This window comes from Odocoileus virginianus, chromosome 15, assembly GCF_023699985.2.
Source record: "Odocoileus virginianus isolate 20LAN1187 ecotype Illinois chromosome 15, Ovbor_1.2, whole genome shotgun sequence".
Taxonomy (NCBI): Eukaryota; Metazoa; Chordata; class Mammalia; order Artiodactyla; family Cervidae; genus Odocoileus; species Odocoileus virginianus.
The window spans coordinates 34,584,835-34,597,530 of record NC_069688.1 but is presented as its reverse complement, the minus strand read 5'-3'; positions in this window follow the sequence as shown (position 1 = coordinate 34,597,530).

The window sequence follows — 12,696 nt, the reverse complement described above, 5'->3', positions numbered from 1 at the left end:
TCCCACTCCATCAAGAAAATGAAGCTATTTCATTGAGGAATCCAGTCTGATCTTCTAGACTTCAAATCTGAAGTATCAGTGGGTTTGATGAGCCTGATTTTTAAGCAAGATCAGCCTGTTTGGTTTCACTGCTGGCTGCCAAAGAAAGAATAATTTCCACTGGAAAAATTATGAACGAGGCCACCAATCATGAAGGTAAAAACAGAGCAAAGATAGAGAAACTGAAAATAAGAGGAGGGTATCAGGTAACATTTTCATTGGGACTGAAATTTTAATTGGGAGGATAAGTGTTCATTACAGACTTTGTCCCTGGAATATTTGGCTCAGAGATTCCAATGAGTGTTAAAATCATTACCGAATGGCCTCAATCTAAACAAACACCCACCTTTTCCATTTCACACTGAGATAAAATTACTTCGCTGTGTACAACTGAAAAAAAAAAAAAAAGCTGGATTGTCAGCTTCTCCTTTCCCAAAGGGGTTGTGAAATCTTTTTCTCTTTCTCCTTATTCCTCTGCTTTTCAAATTTAGATGGAAGTCTTCTGAGAAAGTTTTCTGTCAAGCACTTAGACGAGTACCTGACTAAGTTAAGTGACACGAGCATTTCTGCCCAGCACAGAACCAGTTTTCCATGTGAGCACACACACAGCCATGCCATCTGAGCAGAGGAAGCTCTGACCAGCACCTTACTGGGGAAACACAAGCACTTGATGTTCAGTTGCTAAGCCGTGTTCGACCTTTTTATGACCCTGTGGACTGTAGCCCACCAGGCTCCTCTGTCCATGGGATTTCCCAGGCAAGGATACTGGAGTGGGCTGCCATTTCCTTCTCCAGGGGGCTACTCCCCACCCAGGAATTGAACTGCATCTCCTGCACTGGCAGATGGATTCTTTACCCCTGAGCCACCAGGGAAGCCAACACAAGCACAGAAGCAGCAGCCAGTTTAGCTGGAGAGAACAAAGCAGCAGGAACTGACAAAGAGGATGATACCTGAGATGCAGGAAAGGAGCGATTTCATTGGGAGAAATGCCCCTCCTGTACTTTCAGTCACGCGGGCTGTCTGTGGCTCATTCCTAATAGACAGATCAGGAAATGCAAAGGCGTTCTTCAGCCAGGATCATTAGCATGCAGGAACCTGAGGGCTTTGTGCCTAGAGCAACTTTTTATTATAAAGAAGATAAAAATGATGTATTGTGTATTATATTCCATCAGCAGAGATCATGAAGATCGTAATACATGAAATACAGCCTTGCCTCACCCCACCTATCAATAGATAGATTGCACGGTGCAGTTCCAGGGCTACAGCTTGCCTTCCTTCTCATTTTATTTTTCAAGAAATGCACATAATGAAACCTGTAAAGCAAATCACTCAAAAGAGTGATTGGAAACAAATTAAAACGAGTAGTGTTTAAATAATTAACACCTGCCAAATGAGAAAGAAGGGCCTTATTGCTGATATTAAATCACATCCTTTAATGTCTGAAACAGATGACAGTAAGTAATTCCAAACAGTCAAGACAAGAAGCTAATTTTTAGTTCTTGGAAAGTTGAATGAGTTTCAATAAAACTGACCAAAAAACAACACCCAAATTTATAAAGTCTCATTTTGATTTAGTTAATTCTACTGCAGAAAGCCGGGCTTACATTAGACTTTTTTTTTTTGGTTTAATATACTATAAATGAACAGCTTTAAGTCAAGGTTTAAAATATATTCATTATTCAGTGAGCTAATGATGTATGTTCCACCTGGTTGCTGTGGAGTCTTGTGTGTAAAAAAATTGAGGATAGTGTCTTGTTACCAAGAAAAAATACTAGACTTGCCAAGTTTCCAGTCAATAAACATAATTCACAATAGGGCTGCCAGATAGGCAAAGAAGGATGCCCCCCTGCCTGCCCACCCACCCACCAGCAGGAAGATATCGAAAGAGGAGCATTATCCTACTTTGCGCCAAAACTAAAAATTTCAGCACTAAGCAAATAATCCTTAAGTCTATCAATGCTTGAAGAAAAAAAAAAGCTGTAACGTGGCTGGTTTTAACGAGCACCTAAGGAAGCTCCAGCAGCTCTATGCATTCCTATCTCACCTGGGCTTCATGCCCAATCACTGAACGAGACTTGAGTGACAGCCTTCACGGCGAACGGCTCCCTTGGAACTCAACCCCTCGAGCTGCCACAGTGGGGACTGCAGTGAAGTCCTCGGCCCAGAAGTTCACCACTTTGCCTAACCCTGCCTCTACACTAGGCAACAGTGGGACTGTCTGTGGTCATGCTTCACTTCTCATTCTGTTATTTTTTAAATTTTACTGGAGTATAGTGCTGGAGAAGACTCTTAAGAGTCCCTTGGACAGCAAGATCAAACCAGTCCATCCTAAAGGAAATCAACCCTGAGTATTCATGGACAGGACTGATGCTGAAGCTGAAGCTCCAATATTTTGCCACCTGATGCAAATAGCCGACTCACTGGAAAAGACCCTGATGCTGGGAAAGATTGGAGGTGGGGGGGGGGGAGGGCGGTGACAGAGAAAGAGATTGTTGGATGGCATCACCCAATCAATGGACTTGAGTTTGAGCAAACTCCGGGAGATGGTGAAGGACAGGGAAGCCTGGCGTGCTGCAGTCTATGGGGTCACAAAGGGTTGGACACAACTTAGTGACTGAACAACAACAGTTGGTTTACAATGTTGCGTTAACTTTCTGTTGTACAGCAAAATGAATCCGCCACCTGTACACATACATCCCTTCTTCTCGGATTTCCTTCCCAGCTAAGTCATCAGAGCACTAAGCAGAGCTCCTATCTGACAGTAAGTGTGCGTTAGTTATGTTTTATACATAGCGTTGTATGCATATCAATTCCAGTCTTTCATTTGCTCTCTACATCTGTGTCTCTGTTTCTGCTTTGTGAATAAGATCGTCTATACCAATCTTTTCAGACAGTCTTCATGACCAAGGGCTCCCTTCCAACTCAGCCCCCTGGGCTGAGGCAGTAGAAGACTACGGTGAAGTCCTCGGCTCAGAAGTTCACCACTTTGCCTTACCCTGCCTCCAAACCAGGCAGAAGTCAGACTGTCAGGGGTCACGTTTCATTTCTCATGCTATTTTGTGGAGGCTGAAGAGGAAAAATGAGAGATGGTGATGATGCTAACTCCCCTTCACCTTCATGGTAACATTTATTTTAATTAGAGTTGTTGTAACCACCTGCCTATCGATCAGTGAGGTTCTTTGACAACACAGATGCTTTATATTAAAACAGGTTTAAAATACAACCATTCTGCACCTTTGATGGTCCACTTTGGGCTTCCCAGGTGGCACTAGTGGTAAAGAACCTGCTTGCCCAAATGAAGAAGTTGCAGGAGATACAGGTTCAGTCCCTGAGTCAGGAAGATCCCCTGGAGGAGGGCATGGAAACCCACTCCAGTATTCTTACCTGGAGAATCCCATGGACAGAGGAGCCTGGTGGGCTACAGTCCACAAGGCTACAAAGAATTGAACACAACTGAAGCAACTTAGAAAGCACGCGATGGTCCACTTTAAGTATCTCGGCTATTTGACAGGTTTGTTTGTTTGTTTCTCCCCAAACCAAACAAGGGCATTGTCTTCAATAAGAACGACCTACTTATAAAATCTTAGCCTTGCTAGGATCAGGACAATGACAATGCTTATGACGTGAGAAGCCATAAGCTTGTTTTGCTGCTTTTTGTCCAAACACAAGTTTATTCCTAGAGCATCTTTTGAAAGAAGTTATCTCTGATCTAAAGGCAAGTTCCCCAGAAAATGAGTTGGTGCCAGCTGTTCTATAATCAGAAGTCTTTGGTAATCTGATTATTCTGGGGAAAAAATATGACAAGAGCTCCCTCCTTTTATCTTCTTTTTAAAACCAAAACTCTTTAAACAATAACATTTTAAACATTTGGAGACTGTGTTCTTGGCAGGAGACCACAGAAGCCATGGAAATGCCTCTAACTAAAGGTTCCTCATTGACCACAGAGTCTGAAGAGTTTATCTTCCCCCAACACCCAAGCATACTTCTTTTCCTCCTATCAGGATGGGTTCACAAACACTATACAAACTGCTAGTATCTTCCACTGGCAGAAAACAAACAACGAACCAAGCTAATGATTCTTATTCAAGAGTGGGCAGGAAATGGTACCTAAAGATAGGCACCCCCGCGGCTTGGTGGAATCCAAGCCCATCTAATCCCACAAAAAATATGATCTTTAATATAATCCTTTCTTTATGAAAGGCTCCTAAAACCCTGATATATGGGAATAGTCCCATAAAGTAGATGAACAGACAAGTGAGCTACCTAAATTAAACTATAAGTCAATTAGGGCTTCCAAGCTAGCCTTCATTTTCTTTCACTTATACACTGGTGGCTCAGACGGTAAAGAATCTGCCTGCAATGCAGGAGGCCCAGGTTCCATCCCTGGGTTGGGAAGATCCCCTGGAGAAGAGAATGGCTACCCACTCCAGTATTCTTGCTTGGAGAATTCCATGGACAGAGGAGTCTGGCAGGCTACAGTCCATGGAGTCACAAAGAGTCAGACACAACTGGGTGAATAACACTTTCACTTTCACTTAGTAAATGCATCATTATTCATCACGTTCTGTGAATCACTGAAGTCGAACCTGAGATTTTCCTTTGGGACTTGTATCAAAAAGCATGAAGGCATTTGAAGTTAGGAAATGCGGGTTTCTTTCCATCCTCACCACAAAATTCACAGATTACATAATGTCAGTGATGACTTAGTTTTTTTGGTGTGTAAAGTGGGTACAATGACGTCTATATTATCCACATCAACATTACAAGGTTACAGTGACAATCTTGGAAAAGAAAAAATGCGTTTTAAAAGTAAGAGAGAAAGAAGGGTAGCGGAGAGTGAAAGAGAACGAAAGGGAAAGGAAGAAAAAAGGAGGGAGAGAAGGGGAAAACAAGGAGAGGGAAAGAAGGGGCGGGGGAGACCGATCCACAAATATATCCAATACCGTGTATATGAGCAGTGTGCTTCAGTAAATAGAAACAGGGGCCATTTGGATTCACTGAAACCAATTAAAACTAGCGTGAGGGTCATTGTCATGTTGATATAACTTCAGTTTCCAACATGGAAATTTGTAATTTTCAAGTTTTGTGTTTGCGATTCCAAAGAGGGCAAGCTCTGGACGGAATGAAATGAGATGCCATCACACTTCATTTATTGTATTGCTGACTAACTATTCCATGAGAGTCCTGCCAATGTGCTCTTTTAGAGGGCAGTGAATTGGCATTGCTATAGTTTTCTGTTTAGCCCCAGAAAGTCTAAGACACATTCAGCCGTGAGGAGAGGAGACCTGCTAATTCTGCTTTCCTTATTAACAGCTTCAGTGGAGTTGCTTCTTCCACACAGGCCCTTCTTATGTCCAGCCTCCTATTTTCTTTTTTTTTTTCCATTTATTTTTATTAGTTGGAGGCTAATTACTTTACATCATTGCAATGGTTTTTGTCATACATTGAAATGAATTAGCCATGGATTTACATGTACAGCCTCCTATTTTCATCTTTTCCCCTCATTCCATTGAGGTTAACTCACAGTGCAGCACAGTAGCTAAAGCTTTGCAATCTCATAGACTGCATTCAACCCCCAGATTTGTTACTCACTAGCCGTATGGCTTACAGAAATTACTCCATTCTTTCATTGAACAAATGTTTGCTGTTCATCTACCGTTACCAAGTACTGCTCCAAGAAAATTCAAGGGTGACAAGAGAGAAAATTGCTGTCCCTGTGGGGCTCACATACCGGTATTAACATACTCTGATCACCACCAAAAACAAAAATGAGTTTTAAAGGAAGAAAATCTGGGCCATTTACTTAGCTAGGAGACAGACCATAACAAGAGCTCCATCAACGGCAGTTTCAAAATTATGTCACCACAGACAACAGCTGACACAAGAAAACTCTGTCTCATTCCTCTTTTCTCTCTGAAGAACATCAGGAGTTATATAACCATGACTTTCATTCGAAATGACTGAGTCAGACATACATCCAAAAGGACAACCTCAGCTGGTCATTTCAAACATAAGTCCCAGCCTGGGATATAATGTAGTAGCCTTGCCATCACATAAACCACAGGTCTTGCCTGTCTCTATATGCCTATATCAAGCATACAGAGACACGGGTCTTTTCAGATAATGATACTCTGGAGACATTCAGTAAGAGAGAATAGACCATAATGGAGCCAGCCAAGTATATTTAGGCTTCCTATTAACTTTATGAGTTTAGCCAAATTTCTTATTTTCCCTGAAACCCCACCGCCAACACAACAATTGCATGTCATTTTCTGTTTACTGGAGAATACTTTCCGCAAACATCTGCCTACCTTTCTCCTATTCTGTTGAAATGTCTGCTCATCTTAGAGAACCTGCTTGATCAACTGTATAAGACAGCAGGACTTCACGTCCCAGTCACCTTCTATCTGCTTATCACCTTTCATTTATCGTCACTGCACAAAATCCCACCTGTCGATAAAGACTTGGTTTTTGTTTGCTGCTACTTGCCTTTGCACTCTAGAAGGTTAGCAAAGATTTTATCTTTCTGACCACTGCTAAAACCCCAGCATCTCCAACAGGTCTTGATTCAAAGTGCTGCCTGTATTTGTTCAAGAAGTAAATAAATATACTAAAATTGCCTACAATGTCACCGGAAACATAGGTCTACTGAATTACAGCTAATGGACGTTTTGGTGGTAGGGGAGTCCCTTGGCCCCAAATAACAAATCTCTGCCTGAATTCTGGCTTGTCTAATATCCCAAATGGTAGACAATTCACTCTAGCATATCAAATATTGCTTTCAGGTTTTTTGGTTGAGGTTCTTCCAAATATGGAAAGATCTATAACCCCCAATACCTTAAACAAGAAACTCGAAAAAGACAAGAAAGCCAGTGTTGCCACATTTCCTTTGTTCTCTAAACCAGTAAGTCTCAAACTTTAGCCACTTCAGGACCACCTGGAGGAACTGCAGATGGTGGAGCCCCCACTTCCAGGGTTTCCAGCTCAGCAGCTCTAGGTGAGGTCCGTGAATTTGCATTTCTAACTAATGCTGATGCCACTGGTCAGGAAAACCATTTTGAGATTCTTTACCAACTAAGCTATCAGGGAAGCCCCTGAGAATCACAGCTGATGCAAAAGCAAAAACCTCTGCTACAGCCCTTCACACTTTCACCCTACATTTGCCTTGGTTGACTTTATCAGGAAAGTAATGATTGCATTTACTCCCTGATTTTACAAACTTGAAAGTTATGCTCTGGGAGTATGGGTAAGTTTTATGTTTTAGTTCCATAATGAAATCTAGGCTTCAGCATCATTAACCAATCTGCTTCATAATGAAAATTAATTATTATGGTCATTAGACTAAATGGCTTCTGTCATCTGCAAAGACATAACTGGTACAGAAAATTGTTTCACAACTATGAAATAATCAGTCAGCAAAGGCTGGCTGTACCCATGCTTTTTTTCTCTACCATCTTCCAATGGACCTACCCAGAAGGTACTGAAAATGGGAAGAGTTCATTTTAAGGAGGGAGGGCATGGGTTGCTTTAACAAGCAATGGAAGATGTGTGGTGTATGCATTCTAAAATACACAACTTCATCTTCAGAGTGCACTTTTCCATAATTTCAGGGGAAAGCCAAAACCATAGGGAGACCCCTGAGATGGGGTTGGAAGAAAACACTTTCTCACCAAGGCACACTACAAAAAAGACAACCTTCCACAGATGTAAACTAATATAAGAACATGACAGTAGAAAAGATGGTAATGAAAAGTCAACAGAGGATGCAAGGCATGATTGAAAAATGCATAATTGAAATGTCAGAAGTAAAACCATGAGACACTTAGGGGAAAGAGTTTTGGGAGAATACCTATTCTATGAACTCACCAATATAGGTCCCATCTCCTCCATTCATGCTACTAAGCCTGCTTCTTCTGACGCCTACACCTCTGCTGGGTAGGAATGGGGAATGCTGGAGGAACCATGCTTGGCAACCAATATCCTTCAACAGTTCAAAACTGCTTTTCATTTTTTAAAATTTTTGTTGGAGTATAGTTGCCTTTCAATGTCATGTTAGTCTCTACTATACAGCAAAGTGAATCAGCTATACATAAACATATTAATATATATCCTCTTTTTTGGATTTCCTTTGGTTTCTAAGACTCAACCTACTTGGAACTAGACTATGCCTCTAAGGCTATTTTCTTTATTTCTGAATATACAAATCTATCAAGTTATTTATTGAACATTTATTTAGCACCTATTTCTGTAGGGTGCAAAATTTTAAAAGCATTTATTGATGACTGGGATAGGAAAAAGAGACAAGGTTATAATAGAAATAGAAATTTTGTTTTCTACACTTAAAAGAGTTTAAAATCTCGTTGAAGAGACAAAAATAAACAAAAGTAATTACATCAGAACCATACTAATTCACATATTTCCCAGTAAGAATATAAAAGCAATTTAATAGGAGAAATATTTTTCCTTATGGATTAGCATGAGGCAATATCAAATGCACACTCAGATGCATCTGTGGGTACAGATAAATATTCCTATGAATGAGAAGCTGATTTTGACCCCAATATATTCACAAAACAAATGGATGTTGACATATGCAAAGATGACTGGGATCATTTTAAGCTGATAAATAAATTACTAAATTAAGCAGCCTCAATCAAGCATTATTTGTAGGGGTATCATGCTACCAAAGTTTATCATGTTTGCTTTGAAGAAAAGTTCTTCATGCAGAAATGTGGCTAATTGTATATTGTTCTAAATAATATCAGATGTAGAAGGTAGCAATTTAGGGAAGATTGCTCCTAGGATAACAATATTGAACAAACATGTAATAATAATGGCCCAGCAGGAATCCAAAAATAGGGTCAGCCATTCTCCATATGCTTCCCTCCCTCCCATGAGGAGCTAAGAGAGGATGTATTGAACCCAAGACAACTGAGCCATGTGCTTTCCATTGTGAGCCCCTTCTTGCCCTGCTTGCAGTGTAAGCACTTGACATTTTTATGAGTTGCTTCATCAGTACCAACCAGAAAAAGACTTTAATACAGAGTGCGCTGTGAACATGCAAAGTCAAATAGTCTTCATTAAGATGAAGGAACTGATGCATCCATCTATTTCAGTGGGAGTTAGTTGCTTACACATATCTGAGGGATTTGGCTGAGTGCAACTTTTTTTTTTTTTCCAATTCCCATTGTTTATAACAAGTCTTTTATCATCTTGAAGTCTGAATTAACATTTCTGTCTCTACCAGTTCAGTTGTTTTTCCATTTGGCAAACTCTAGGTTTTTCCTGTTGTCTTCCCTTTGGGGCAAGAATTAACATAGTTGTGCAATGTTTATTGTTTGCTGTTCCTTTATTTTTTGATGTCATCCTTGACGATGTCAAATCTTCTTCCCTGAGTTGTATTGGGAAAGCCAAAGATTTCCATGAAGGGGGAGTTCGGGAACACAGAATATTCAATAGGAGCCTGAGGTTTTGCTGGTGAAATGCTTTGTTTTAAGCGCATTCAGCAAGCTGGACTCTCAGGGGCTATTTCAGTAGACTCCCCTCCAATTCCCAACCCTACAAACACGCACATACACACACTCCATTGTTCCAGCTGTAGAGTCAGTATAGCAGCTGCAGATAACAGAGTTCCACATTAGGGAGGCAGTAAGTAATGTGGTTAGAAGGTCCAACTTCAAAATGAAATATCTCCTGGATTCCAACCCTAGCATTGCCTCTTACCAGCTGTGACCTTGGACCTCTTACTCAACCACTCAGATTGGGATAGAGCCTGAGTTTTCCATTCTATGAAATAAGAGAAAAAATACCATCCAGGAATATCATGAGGAATAAATAAAATAGTATGCATAAAATGTTAGCAGAATATCTACTGAGCACACTACTAAGATATACTGTCAATAATGATAGCTTTTCAACAATTAGAATAAGACTTTAGGACTCAGTGTCAATGTCTGATGATCAAGGGGTAGATTCTTGTTTGTAGATTATTCAGTAACCAGATTCCTTATCCCTACAACCTCTCATTGCTCTGTTCATACAAACCATCTAATTTCTTATTCCAAAAGCCTTCCCTAGGCTGTCAAAGGGACAGGAAGGAAAATCATTTCTATTAGTATTTCTTAGCTCTAATACAGGTGGATTGGGGAAGCAATTGAATTAAAAAAATGGGACATTAGCTATTAAAGATTCAATCACTTTTATTTTTCCTTCCCCCATTTTAGGAAAAGTTAGCAGTAAGGGGGAAAAAAAAGACTACATTATAGAACTTTAGGAATGTCCTGGGGAAAATAAATATGCCATTTAAATGCGAGGTATCATTATATTATTATCACACTGCATTCATTTAATAAGAGATTAAAGTGTTCTGGTTCATAGCAACTAAACTTGTTTCAAACTTTCCCATAGTTTCTTTGATATTCTTTATTTGAAGGAAGCTTCCATTTAGGACAATTGTTGCAATCTGTTGGTTTTAAACCAAAACCCTCTTGGAGATCAGAAGTATCTTTAACCCAATCATAAAATTAACGGCTCACTTGTTTCCTCAGATTCATATCTTCCCAAGCTAAGGCAATCTTCCCTCATCCTATTAGGCCAGTAACAATTGGGTCCCTTATCCTGCTATATTCTAGGATACATTCATTGACCTCCTTCTCCTAGAATTCGAGGGGGAATGTGAACTTGAGCAATCCCCAGAATGCTGAGAGTTCTGAAAATTCCATGGCACTGTGTTACAAGTTGGCTTCTCCACAGCAATCACTAAGAATGAGATTGGGGTACAAGATTTTTCTTAGAAATCACACTTAGGAAGGGTGAAAAAAAGAAATAGGATGGGGCAGGAGAGAAATCAAATTGCGTGACAGATCCCACAAAGCCTTGATCAACCTAGCAGAGCTCTCGAGAGCAAGAATTTTTCCATCAGAGTGTCTCCCATGGTACAAAATGCCTCAAATGTTGTATCCCCATCATGCTCAGTCATTCCAGATGCTGAGGGCTGAGGCAGCAAGTCTTTCCTTGAAGCAGATCTGGGCCCCTCCATCCCTTGCTCCTCATCTCAACTCTGACCTCCTTCCCCTAATAGGTAAGGTACAAGAGGAAACGAATATATAAATAGGTAGCCACATGTTTTCATCAGAATCCAAGATTATGTTAATATCCCATCTAGTTATTAAACACTCTGCCAGTAGGAAGAATGACTATTAAAAGGTGGAGATAGAGGAGCCATGGCCATTCCTGGAATCATCATCTCTCTCTGTTTCTAAACTTATTCCTTTTCCATTAATTCTTACATTGCCAAACAGGTACCACCGCTTACCCAACAGTCCAAGGAAGAAATTTCTGAGGCATTCCCCACCCTCTTCTCCATCACTCCACATTCAATTAGTCACAAGTCTTACAGAGCCTGTATTCCTAACAGTCCTCTTGTTCTCCTCTCCTCATCTCTTCATCCACTAACACAAGTTAAGATCAGGTCGTATCACTTGTAACTATACTTACTTACCCTTCCTTCAAAATTCAACTTGCGCTGCCTCTTCCAAGAAGCATTTCCTAACTCCCAACGTCTGAAGCTCTCAAGAAGACCTCTTGCCATTCTGTATACAACCACTGATCTATATGCCCATCTCTCTGCTGGACTTTCAGTTTGCAGAGACCCTGAGCAACATCTTATTTGAATTTGTATCCCAGCATCTAACTAGGTGCTTCACACTCAAAACATCCTTAGTATTTGTGTGCTGAATGCATTTATTGCCCACCTGTGCTAACTTGAGCTTTGGAGCCACATAAAAACAGTCTCCAGGAACTTAAACTCAATCACATCAAACAAAAGGAGGAAAGGAAAGCAAGACTCAAGACGCTAGAAAGGAAATAAACACAGTATCAAAAAAAATTCTTTTGAATATCTGAGGCAACTTCCCTCTTGGTCCAGTGGCTAAGACTACATGCTCCCAATGCGGGATGGGGGGGGAGTGGGGTACGGGGGTGGGAGGGACTGGGTTCAATTCTTGGTCAAGGAACCAGACCCCACATGCCATAATTGAAAAAAAAAAAAAAATCCTGCATGCTGCAACTAAATATTCCACATGCTGCAACAAAGATCAAAGATCCTGTGTGCTGCATCTAAGACCTGGCACAGCCAAATAATTTTTTTTTTAAATGAGACATTTGAAAATGAAATAGAAATATACATGAAAATAGGAAAACATAAAATTAAAGCTGAGTAGACAGAGAAGGGAAGGGAGTGCTATAAAGCCTCATTTCTCGAATTATCAATGGAGTAATGTCAAGCTGATGTGAAAAAAAGCCAGAGGAAAGTGTAACCTAACCTAGCTATATTTAAGATGGCCAGAAAGAAGAGTAAATGAATGAACAATACTAATTAACTAACAATGAATAAAAATTTAAACATCCAGAAAATACTAATCAGTCATTTAAAAACTTTTTAAAGATTTTTTTTAACGTGAACCATTTTTAAAGTCTTTATTGAATTTGTTAAAATATTGCTTCTGTTGTATTCCTAGAAGATGGGTGAGATGTGAATTATCATATCAAGAACCTTAAAAATATAAGGAATGCGAGACTATGTTCAAATGTTGAAACAAAAAAGAACTATTATTATTAGAAATACTCTCTTTCTTCTTCAGAACTCCTTATTTCTTC